The sequence below is a fragment of the Coptis chinensis genome, chromosome 7 (genome assembly GCF_015680905.1).
Source record: "Coptis chinensis isolate HL-2020 chromosome 7, ASM1568090v1, whole genome shotgun sequence".
Taxonomy (NCBI): Eukaryota; Viridiplantae; Streptophyta; class Magnoliopsida; order Ranunculales; family Ranunculaceae; genus Coptis; species Coptis chinensis.
The window spans coordinates 76,374,412-76,384,458 of record NC_141462.1 but is presented as its reverse complement, the minus strand read 5'-3'; the positions used below and the strand labels follow the sequence as shown (position 1 = coordinate 76,384,458).

Below are 10,047 nucleotides of genomic sequence, written 5' to 3'. Positions count from 1 at the left end.
GCGCCCACCATGATGCCTAGGCGAATAATACCCAGGACTCGAAGGAGCTTCCATTTCACTATACCTCTGACTATGAGGTTGTTGAATTTGCCCAGACCATAAATGCGGAATCCTAAGCTGCCGTAAATTAAACTAAGGCATTAGGAAACAATTTAGCTAGTCACTTGCTATGGGTGTATTACGAAATAGATTAACCTACCATTTGAGAATAGGGAAACAAAAATAATACAAAAATGAAAGAGGTAAAATATGAAAAAATAAGTCTTTATCATCACTATTCCAAGTTACTAGCTTGTTAGATTTTCTTGCAACATGGTTTATAATTTATTCTGACTTTCTAAGGGTCTAGCTTTTTTACTCGTAACTGGAGCTAAACTCTTTTATTGGTTCAAAGGGTGTATATCTTTGTTTATGTCTAATCTTGTGAGACCAAATTAGAGGGTACTATAATAAATTCAAATTCTACCAAGGAGAATCTGATGCGGATCTGTAATAGTTACATTGTAGGCATATGGTCTGATATAGGGAATCTGAACTAGCTTTCAGGCAGTCTTTTGGGCTCTTTGTCTTGTTCATATCCTTCATGCCTTTATCATGTTGCTGGCACTTGCATTCTTGACACTATTTTTTCCAAATGAACCTGATTATTGCTACCTTTGTCTCCCTCGTCTATATCTTTATCATGCCTAAAGTTGCAATGAGAAATAAGCACCAGCTTTGATTCAAGTTTCATTTCCCTGATTACTTTAAGAGATCTCTCATTGGTGACCCATTAATTAAGTTTGACCTGGTTCATGAATGTGCCTGAATTGGGCAATCAAAATTCTGTAAAACATATAAGTTCAAGGAGGAAAGTGATGGAGAGAGTTTGGTGCAATGACTAATTCGTTGCTACCACAACCTTTTATCTGTGCATGCGGCTTTTCTTAGGATCATGCCATTTGGCACCCTAGTTCGTCTATTGGTGTTCCTAAGACAAACACAAGAAGTTGAATTTGTTGAAGTAAAATGAAGTGTTAGCAGGAAAACCTTGGAAAGGATGGGAGGTTTGAATCACGCAACCACGATAAGCGAGAGATGTATAATTTGTTACCCTGCTCTGTATATTTTGTTGTTCGATCCATTGTCAGTTTAAAGAAGAGATGTTTCTGGCTTCCTTCCCGTTTATTGGCTCATGACTTTGGATTACAGTCTCACTTTCTAGGTCGTCATTTGTTCATATTTCATTTACCTAATTTAGTAAATATATTAACAAGGACTTATGTTGGGTGCAACACTGATATAAGTAGCAATGTAGCCAAATCGTAGTTCTGGAAACCCACTGCAGTGTTATGTTTACCTCTACCGTGTACATTTTTATTTTTTATTTCTTTTAATTATTTGTTGTTATTCATATCTTCGCATAGATTAATTGGTGTTAAGGATGCAACAGATTGAATGGACTTCGATAATTTGATACACATTACATTCATAAGAAAGTCTAATAGAGGAACTGTTAATTTATGAAGACATTAAGGGCCTGTATTTACATTTTCGTAACAATTCTTTTGGGAATGAAAATATTGATCTATTTCTTTGTAAAGTCTCTTCTTTTTGCATGCCTTTTTGAGTATCTTTTCATTGTGCTCACATTATTTGACTTTTTATTAAATGCATACAATTGTTTTTGAGTAGCTTCTCTTTGTATTATGTTAGTTTTAAAAAGTTAGTACTACCTTTTTGTTCAACTGGACAGGTTCCTCGAGCATCAGCTAGTGCTGTGTCATTTGGGATGGGACTGTTTCAAGGGAAAGGAAGTTTAGGACCGGGTCAGCATTGAGCTTTTCCTGTAATTAGTGAGAGTCGAGCAAGTGATACATTGCTTAGGTTTTTTGATACTTGTGCAAGCTACAAGGTACACAGTTTAGAGTAATTTCTTTTTTGGTGAGAGTGATTACATTCTAATTTAATATAAGCAAATTGGCTCTAAATTCATTTGTTTAACCTAATCACATAATTGCAGGATTACAGGAAAAACCAGGAACCTGCAGTTGAAAAACTGAAGGAACCTATTCTAGATGAAGTTACCTCAGCTTTTAGCGGCGGTACCCACTTAATATTACAAGACATGAGACTTCTTCACTTTGTGGTTTCTGTGCAAGCAAGTGAGTTAACATATCGATATAGGTCTAGATATTTACGACTTTCATTAGCAAAATTGTGCAAAAACGGATGTCTTATTTTTCTTCTTCCGAATCTAGGTAAATGAACTATCATATTTCTAGGCTTCGTTGTAATGTGCCATACTAACCCTTCTGTTTCTCCTTTGACAGAAGCATCTTTGTTGAACACAACCGTCGAGCTTGTGGACTGTTTTCCCCTTTATGAGGTATCTGTATTTGACAAGGATATTTATTTCCATTTTGTGTACCACTTGTTTTTTTATCTTTTTGTTTGTTTGTTTATTTGTTTGTTACTTTATGTTTCTTTTTCTTTGTTGTCATACACTTTGCTCGAATGAGCATCTGAATCGAGTCTATTGTTTTCAAAGCTTGGTGCGTATCACCTAATATTGCATTGAGACTGTCATTTGGCGAGCCCTTTTTAAGTCTCTAGGTTCGCTACATGGTGAATTCGTGGTCTTTTCAATTTTTCCGAATCTACCTAGCTCATGCAACTTGGTGTATTACCTTAGTCCTATTTTTTGGCTGTTTTGAGATTTCAAATCTGTACCTATAAAACCAGCTACATTTTCAGTTGTCTACTTCAGTATATACTATAGTTTTGCAATTGTGCTAGATTGTGTCATTGAAAATAGAGGCTTCATTCCGGTGGATTCTTCTTTGATTCTTTGACTATTTTGTTATGTTCCTTTTGTTGCCATGTTGAGAGGCTCTCACCCTCTTTGAAAGGGCAGATGCGTAGGCCCTCCCTCTCTTTCTATTATCAAATAATTTTTTGTCTTAATATTGTTTTTCTTTTCATGAAAATGTTTGTGCATAAAAATGGCATGATAGTAAGCTCATTCAACCAGATCGTCAAAATATATTTATTCATTCAATAATTATTTCGTGAATGGGTTACGGTGGTAGATCATCGTAACGTTGGTTATTTAGTATTCATTTGATAGAGGCAAGACCCTGACATGAGCATTTATGTGCTGTTGTTCATGCATTTTGGTTCAACTATTGAATATCACTATTCTTTCTTTTGCTTCTCATGTCTCATTTATTGCTCCTTTTTTTGTTTAGTTTTGTATGGGCGATGCTTAGTTTAATTGTTTTGAATATTTTTTCTTGCTTTTAGTATATTGCTGATGAGAATTCCGATGAATATACATATTTCTCTATTGGAGTGGACGGATGACTTGGAAGTATTTATATTGAAGGGTTATGGGAAATCAATAAACTACCACATGGGATTACCATTGCTTCAAGATGTCGTTCAGTCCATGGGGCAAGCTATAAAGGCTAAAGAAGGTATTGTATGTTGTCGCAGTTGTACCTGATTATCTTAATAGGAAATTGGATAACAACTTTCCCCACTTTTTGCAATTTTAAATGACATACCCAAGTGTAGTGTTGCGTTAAGCTGTGTTTAGGCATCATAGTACCATGATACTGTACTTTGTTTTTGTGTACATTTGTTTATCCACAACGATAGAAGAATTGCTCATAGCTGTTTTTCCTTTTCTTGTTTTTGTAGAACACCATACTCCAGGATCTTATGAAAAGGCTAGACTTTGATTTGCTCATCTTTGGCTTGTTGTACCTTTCTCTTGTCTGCTTGGCCTCTTTCTTGATGGAGCTGGTGAGCTTTTATCATGTTTGGCTTCTCATGTGTTCTGTTTGTACGTAGAAAACATGTTGACATGCATGGTTAAGACTTGCATCTCCTCTGCATCTACTACTGCAGTCTTGAAAATGAGATTTAGTTATAGTTTCTCTAGAAGTATAAATTTCTTCCTATACTGATGTATACTTTTTGAGTTCAGAATTTGCACAAATACAACGGGATGAGGCTCTGGAATTACCATTAAAGCCTCCACACAAAAGAAATTGAGGGGAAGCACTTGTGGCACCTTTTTTTGGGAATAATATACTTGTTCAGAATTAGCAATATATATGAGTGTTACTTGAAATTTAATGGATTATATTCGGATATGTAGTTTATGAGTGTTTGCGGGGCCCCAATTTTGGAGGTTTTATATATATTCCGTTTTTTTTTTCTTTTTTTTAATAAAAGAAAACAATATATACATATCAACTGTTTTATCCAAACCGTCATGACTAATTGTGCTTTTATGACCGTTAGAAAAAGATGAATGCGTAACCGTTTATTTAAAACCGTCACAAATTATATGATTTGTTGTGACGGTTTTGAGCGATTGTTACCGTTTTTTTATGGTAGAGAGAGGCTAGTCTAGAACAAATATTTGTGACGGTTTTGGAAAAAAAATAAATGACTCTCACTCCGTCACGGTTTTGGGAAAAAAAAAACAGTGACAAAAGACTTTTTGTGACTGTTTTTAACAGTGATATAAAGCCTTTTTTTTTGTAGTGAGTACCAAGTACCATACCCGATTAACAAATTAACATAAACTATGATTAGTATGGAGTAAAATTCTGCAAGGGGTTGGAACTTCAGAATTTTATATATAGTCAATCTATACTTTGTACTTCTATAGTTTGTCTATAATATATACCACGCCCTACAAATTTAATTGTGTGTTCAGTTTGCAGATGTAGTCACCTCACATGTTCACTGAACCATGAGACGAGTCAAACAAGTCAAGGTGGTCAGATCCTTTTCTGGCAATCTCACAAAAAGAATAAATGAGATCGAATCCTAAGTTTTAACTAGGCATTCAATGATACCTTAGAGCATCTTCAATGCTACTCTATTGTCCTACGTGTAGAGTGGGCATGCAGCTCAAATTTTCCACGCCAACCCATACTCTATATCAAGTTGACAACTCACTACATTCCATTTTGGGGGTCAAATATAGAGCTTGATTTGCTTTATCAAGTGCTACTCCATACTAGCTGCCCAAGCTGCCCCAACTTGCCACATGTGCAAACAACCAAATTTAATTACTTTTCTATCACTATGAATAATTTCTAATTCAAGGATGGTGTGTTGATATGTTAAAAACATATGATTCTCTCTGCAAGTGTGTGCTTCAGGTTGTGGGCCGGACTTATCTGATTGTGGATTGCCACGGCTTATACATTGTCGTATATAAGCTTATACATTGTCGTATATAAACTTTCTGTTATATATAGTGTCGGCATGCCTTATCTTATCTGTCATACGTGCACAGCTTAAACATTGTCATATATAAGCTGCCCAGGAACAGGTTGTTCAAGACACTATATATAAGATGCCTTCAAACATGTCCGTTAAAGAGAAAGCCTGAACAAAGCAATACTATTCAATTCTCTAAACCAGCTACAATAATCATAGAGCACAAACACAGACATGGACAAAAACATATGATCCATGAATATTTCACTTGACAATAAAAAGTAAAGACAAAAATTAGGAAACCCACTATATGATTTAATCTTCCGTATTTGAGTGAAAATGGTTTAAGAAATTTGTCAGATGATTTGCAAGCACCTTGACCTGTTATAACTCCAAAAAAAACAAGCTTCAACATTTAAAGATACAAACTTCAACATTTCCTATCGTATAGAGTGAAATAACTAACACAAATAAAATTACCAAATAGCTTGATACTTACAAGTTTTAACTATGTGGAGAGTCACAAACAACTAGTCACAAGCTTCAAATGTTGTAACTCCACATCTCTGTCTTTGTCCAAAATAAAAACAAACGATTCAGTTGAGGAAGATGAAGAGGAAAGCCAAAATAATCATAAATATTTAAGTTTGAAAAGTTTTAATAAAAAGAGAAAGATCAATACCCCAGCTAAAAGTTTTATCCAACACCAAAGCAAAATGATTAATTTCTTTTGTTGAACAAAAGAATTAAGATAAGAGGAGTGAAATTTTAATTTCCCCCTAAAATGAAATAGAGGCGGGGATAGAGGGAAACAAGTGTTTTGGGGATGAACATTTTGGAGCGGAAATGATCGGCTGATTGAAGTCGTTCAAGATTATTAAGACTGTGATGGGCCGTCCCTTTCACTTCTTGGGCCGTCAATAGTAATACAACTGTTACTAACCGTCCTTCCTCAAGTGTAGCCCGTGTACTATATTTCCCATTTTGACGTAGTGTTGGTTGAACAACTCATATGCTCTCGAACAGTAGTAGAAAAATTGTGAAAAAATACGAACAGTTTTTTCAGTGTTGTTTTAGTGAATAGTGAAAACAGTTTTTGTATTCTAAACATGCAATACGTAACAAAGCAAGATGGCAGTGGCACCATTTGACAAGATAAATAAATTCGATGTGAAAAACATAGTTCTAACATGCTAAAATCATTCTAATCAAGTTATATTTGTACTCTCTAAATCATATGATATAGGGAAGAGTAATCGTGTTTTTCACTCTTGCTTGTACGTACTTGTAATGAATTTAGACTAAACAACTATTAATTAATGAGAGAGTGATATGAGGCTAAGAAAATAGTAAATATAATTGCAAAAATAGTAGATTTAAATGATAAGAGAAGGATATAGAGAGGGATAATCCACCACACGATTCGATTGGCTATTAGTTTAGTCATCGAATCGTTTGTTGATCCCTAGTGAATACCAAGTCCTCTCGGATCAAGGTTTCACTAGCATGAGAGTTTAGCTCCACCACAAATCTCTTTGGTGGTAGCTTTAAACTCTAGTTCATTATTATGAGATTTATCTCTAAACACTCACAACAATGAACTTGAAACTTTATTATAAACAACAACTATTCTAACAAGCAATCATCCTCACGTGGCGTCATTAACCCCCTCTAATAGAGATTTTAGCCTTGTGTCATTGGATTATCTATATTAAAATAGTAAATTAATGACATTAAAGTAAAGAGAATAGTTAAATTGAAGAACTAAAGGCTTTTATTGAAAGGTTTTAATGGTGGCTACAAACTAAACTAATTCTAATCCTAAACTAAACTACAACTACATTAAACTAATTAGAGACTAAAGGGAGGAAGGAGAGAATAAGTTTAGCCTTAACCCTCTTTATATAGGAGAGGGTTAGGGTTACATTTTGGGCCTCTAAAGTGAGCCCAAAGTCCATTAGGTTAAGTTTAAAAGGGCCAATTATACTGGAAATTACTTTAGTGTCCTTTTTGTCTACTTTTACAGCTTTAATTGGGGCAAGGCTAGGTCCATTGGAAATCTTACTCCAAGTTGGTCGTTTTGACATAATGCAGGCCCAATTCTGAGGCCCGAGTCCAAAAATATGCCCATTTGAGATTTTATTGACTTTTCTGTTCTTTTTCTACCTGAATTGACTTTGACTTCCTAGCTTTGACTGGACTTGAAAAAGGCTTTTCTTCATGATTTTTGGGTTTTAAATGTAGAACTTTCTCAGTAATCATCTTGACTCATTTTTTCATGCAAAATGGCGTCTTTAGGCATATAAACAGCTTCAAGACCTAGAATACTCAAAAACACGTAAACATTACTAACTCTTATTTATTATAAATATAATTAGCATAAATAGAATACTATTAAGGGGTTTAAACTACACTTTTGGGTGCTTATCAGGCGCTTAGCCCTTGGGGTGACGGTTGCGCTAGATATGCATTCTACCATCTAGGGAGTTGTTCAAGATCTTGGGCTTAAGTAATTGATCCATTAAATCCTAACGTCGAGGCCTTTTCCAGATTGTTTGGCTGTGGGGTTGGTGAGAACTCCACAGTTAAGCGTGCTCGAACAGAAGTAGTCCAAGGATGGGTGACCTCATGGGAAGTAGGTGCACATTCTCCACACTGTCGGATATCTGCAGTGACTAAGTGAGGATAATATCGACATGGGATATTACATTCTCTTGAGGTGGGGAGAATGTAATATCCCATGGGGATATACTGAAAATGCACCTATCCCGTGGAGAGAGGTTGCATCAGGTATCTAGAAAGGCGCCTAGCCTATGGGGTGATGGTTGCGCCAGATATGCATTCTACCATCTAGGGAGTTGTTCAAGATTTTGGGCTTAAGTAATTGATCCGCTAAATCCTAACATCAAGGATAGGGCAGGTTGTTACACTCTACATATTGCTTATGAAGATTTCCAACTTTCGAAGTCTACAAATTGGACAAAAAGATGAGATTTTTCAAAATATAGAATTTTTTTCAAGAAGGGGAGTGCACACAAACTGTTATCTTTCCATCTTATGAAGATTTGTTTGCATTGTTCTCTTCTCCAATGGTTACATGTTATTCAAAGAAGCACAAGAAATATCGTAAGAAGTGTCGTCGAAAGAAATTCGTTAAAAGTTCGTTTGAAGTTTCTTTTGGACATGTGTTTACTTCAAGCAAAAGACTACGAAAATTTCACCCAAGAAGTTGAAAGAAGCGTTGGAAAGATTGTGAAAATATTGTTTTTGACAAAACAAGGTTATTTTTTCTTATCATCAATGTACTCGAGGTCGAGTTTTTCAAAAAAGGGAAAAATGATATAGGATTACTAGCCCTTCTTTCTTGTCAGAATTCCTTCTACTGGTGCTAAGATTATTATTTTCAAATTAGAATGATTACTTATTAGGAATTTAGAATATTTAGTATTTTCTATTTAGAGTTTAATTAGCTTTAAAAGTTTAGGTTAGATTTAGAAGTCTAGTTTCATTGTTAATCAAGTATGAATTATCTATACTAGTAAACGGGCACGTGCGTTGCACGTGCTAGGAAAGAAAATTGGGGTGGAGAAAACTAAAAGAATGAAGGCATATATAGGGTTTAGATTAATATAGGTCGAGGTCTAACCAAAAACTACAATAAGGAAAAAAACACTTCAATACGCTAGTTGTATTATTTGTACGATTCAATATTTGATGCTCTTGTATGTTGCAAGTAAATATATTCAAAGAGATATTTAATTGTTTGTAATTTAGTCAATATATAATTATTAGAAAAAATATATTGGACACTATTAATATTTGTTCTATAGATCTATTAAGTCTGATATAATAGGTGGAGTGAATTGAATGTGTAAATAATAGATCTCCTGGAGATGCCTACGTGGCAAGATAACCATTTCAAAGCTATCCATATAATGTATAACTTATTTTATGTGTATGGAGATTGAATGATTAAAATAATGGAGTGTTATTTTATTTGTCTCACTCTATTGTTAGTTGCACATTCCTTTGATGTGCATGCATAACTTTGGCAGGTTTCAGATTTCCACTTGATTAAGATAATGAAGAAGGTGCAGAGTGCATGTTGAAGGAGTGCAGTTTGTCAAGCGGCTATGCTATTCGTAGATGAACAACTGATGCAAAGTAAGCAAATAGAAAAGCCATCGATAAAAGAGCAAGAAGTGAATATCTGCGGTGGATTTCTCAATTTCGAGCATTTCATGAATAACTATAGTTAACGGTTTTCATTTGTATATTTGTTTGCCTCCCTAGTCCCTAGATTGAATAACTATTCTATGCACTTTTTCAAAATAATAATCAGTTGGTCAACCATATATTAAGCATTTCATGATGGACTGATTTGGGCCATTTTATATATTGTTCAGGATTGAGTATTGTAAAACAATTAGTTGGTTTGGGCCATTATGTACTAACTCATTATTAAAATATTGCTCACCAATGGCGGGACATATTCGATTCATGGAATCATGGATCTGCTTCATTCTTAAGAAATGCAATTTATGTCAAAGTGGAATACCATTCAACTAACTGCCTTGGGTACCTCCTTCTTTCCTTGTCATGGAAGTCTACTCCATAAAGACCGAAATGAGAAGTGTAACCACCCGTTACTTGAAAAACATCAAGAAAGGACCACAGAAAGTATCCCCCGAGGTTTGATCCATTCCTGCAATAAAAATTTAGAAATTAGAGTGTGAAGGTCCTGGATTACGTCTTTGGTACATGTTTTTTATTGACTGAATAGATTTAACTCTTTGTATAAAATGGTAATAACTCAACAGT

General features: G+C 34.8%; 1 pseudogene; it reads left to right on the top strand.

Moving 5' to 3' along the window:
• The first annotated feature begins 233 nt into the window (after positions 1–233).
• Positions 234–4,041, top strand: LOC147488971 (uncharacterized; annotated as a pseudogene).
• The last annotated feature ends 6,006 nt before the right edge of the window (positions 4,042–10,047 follow it).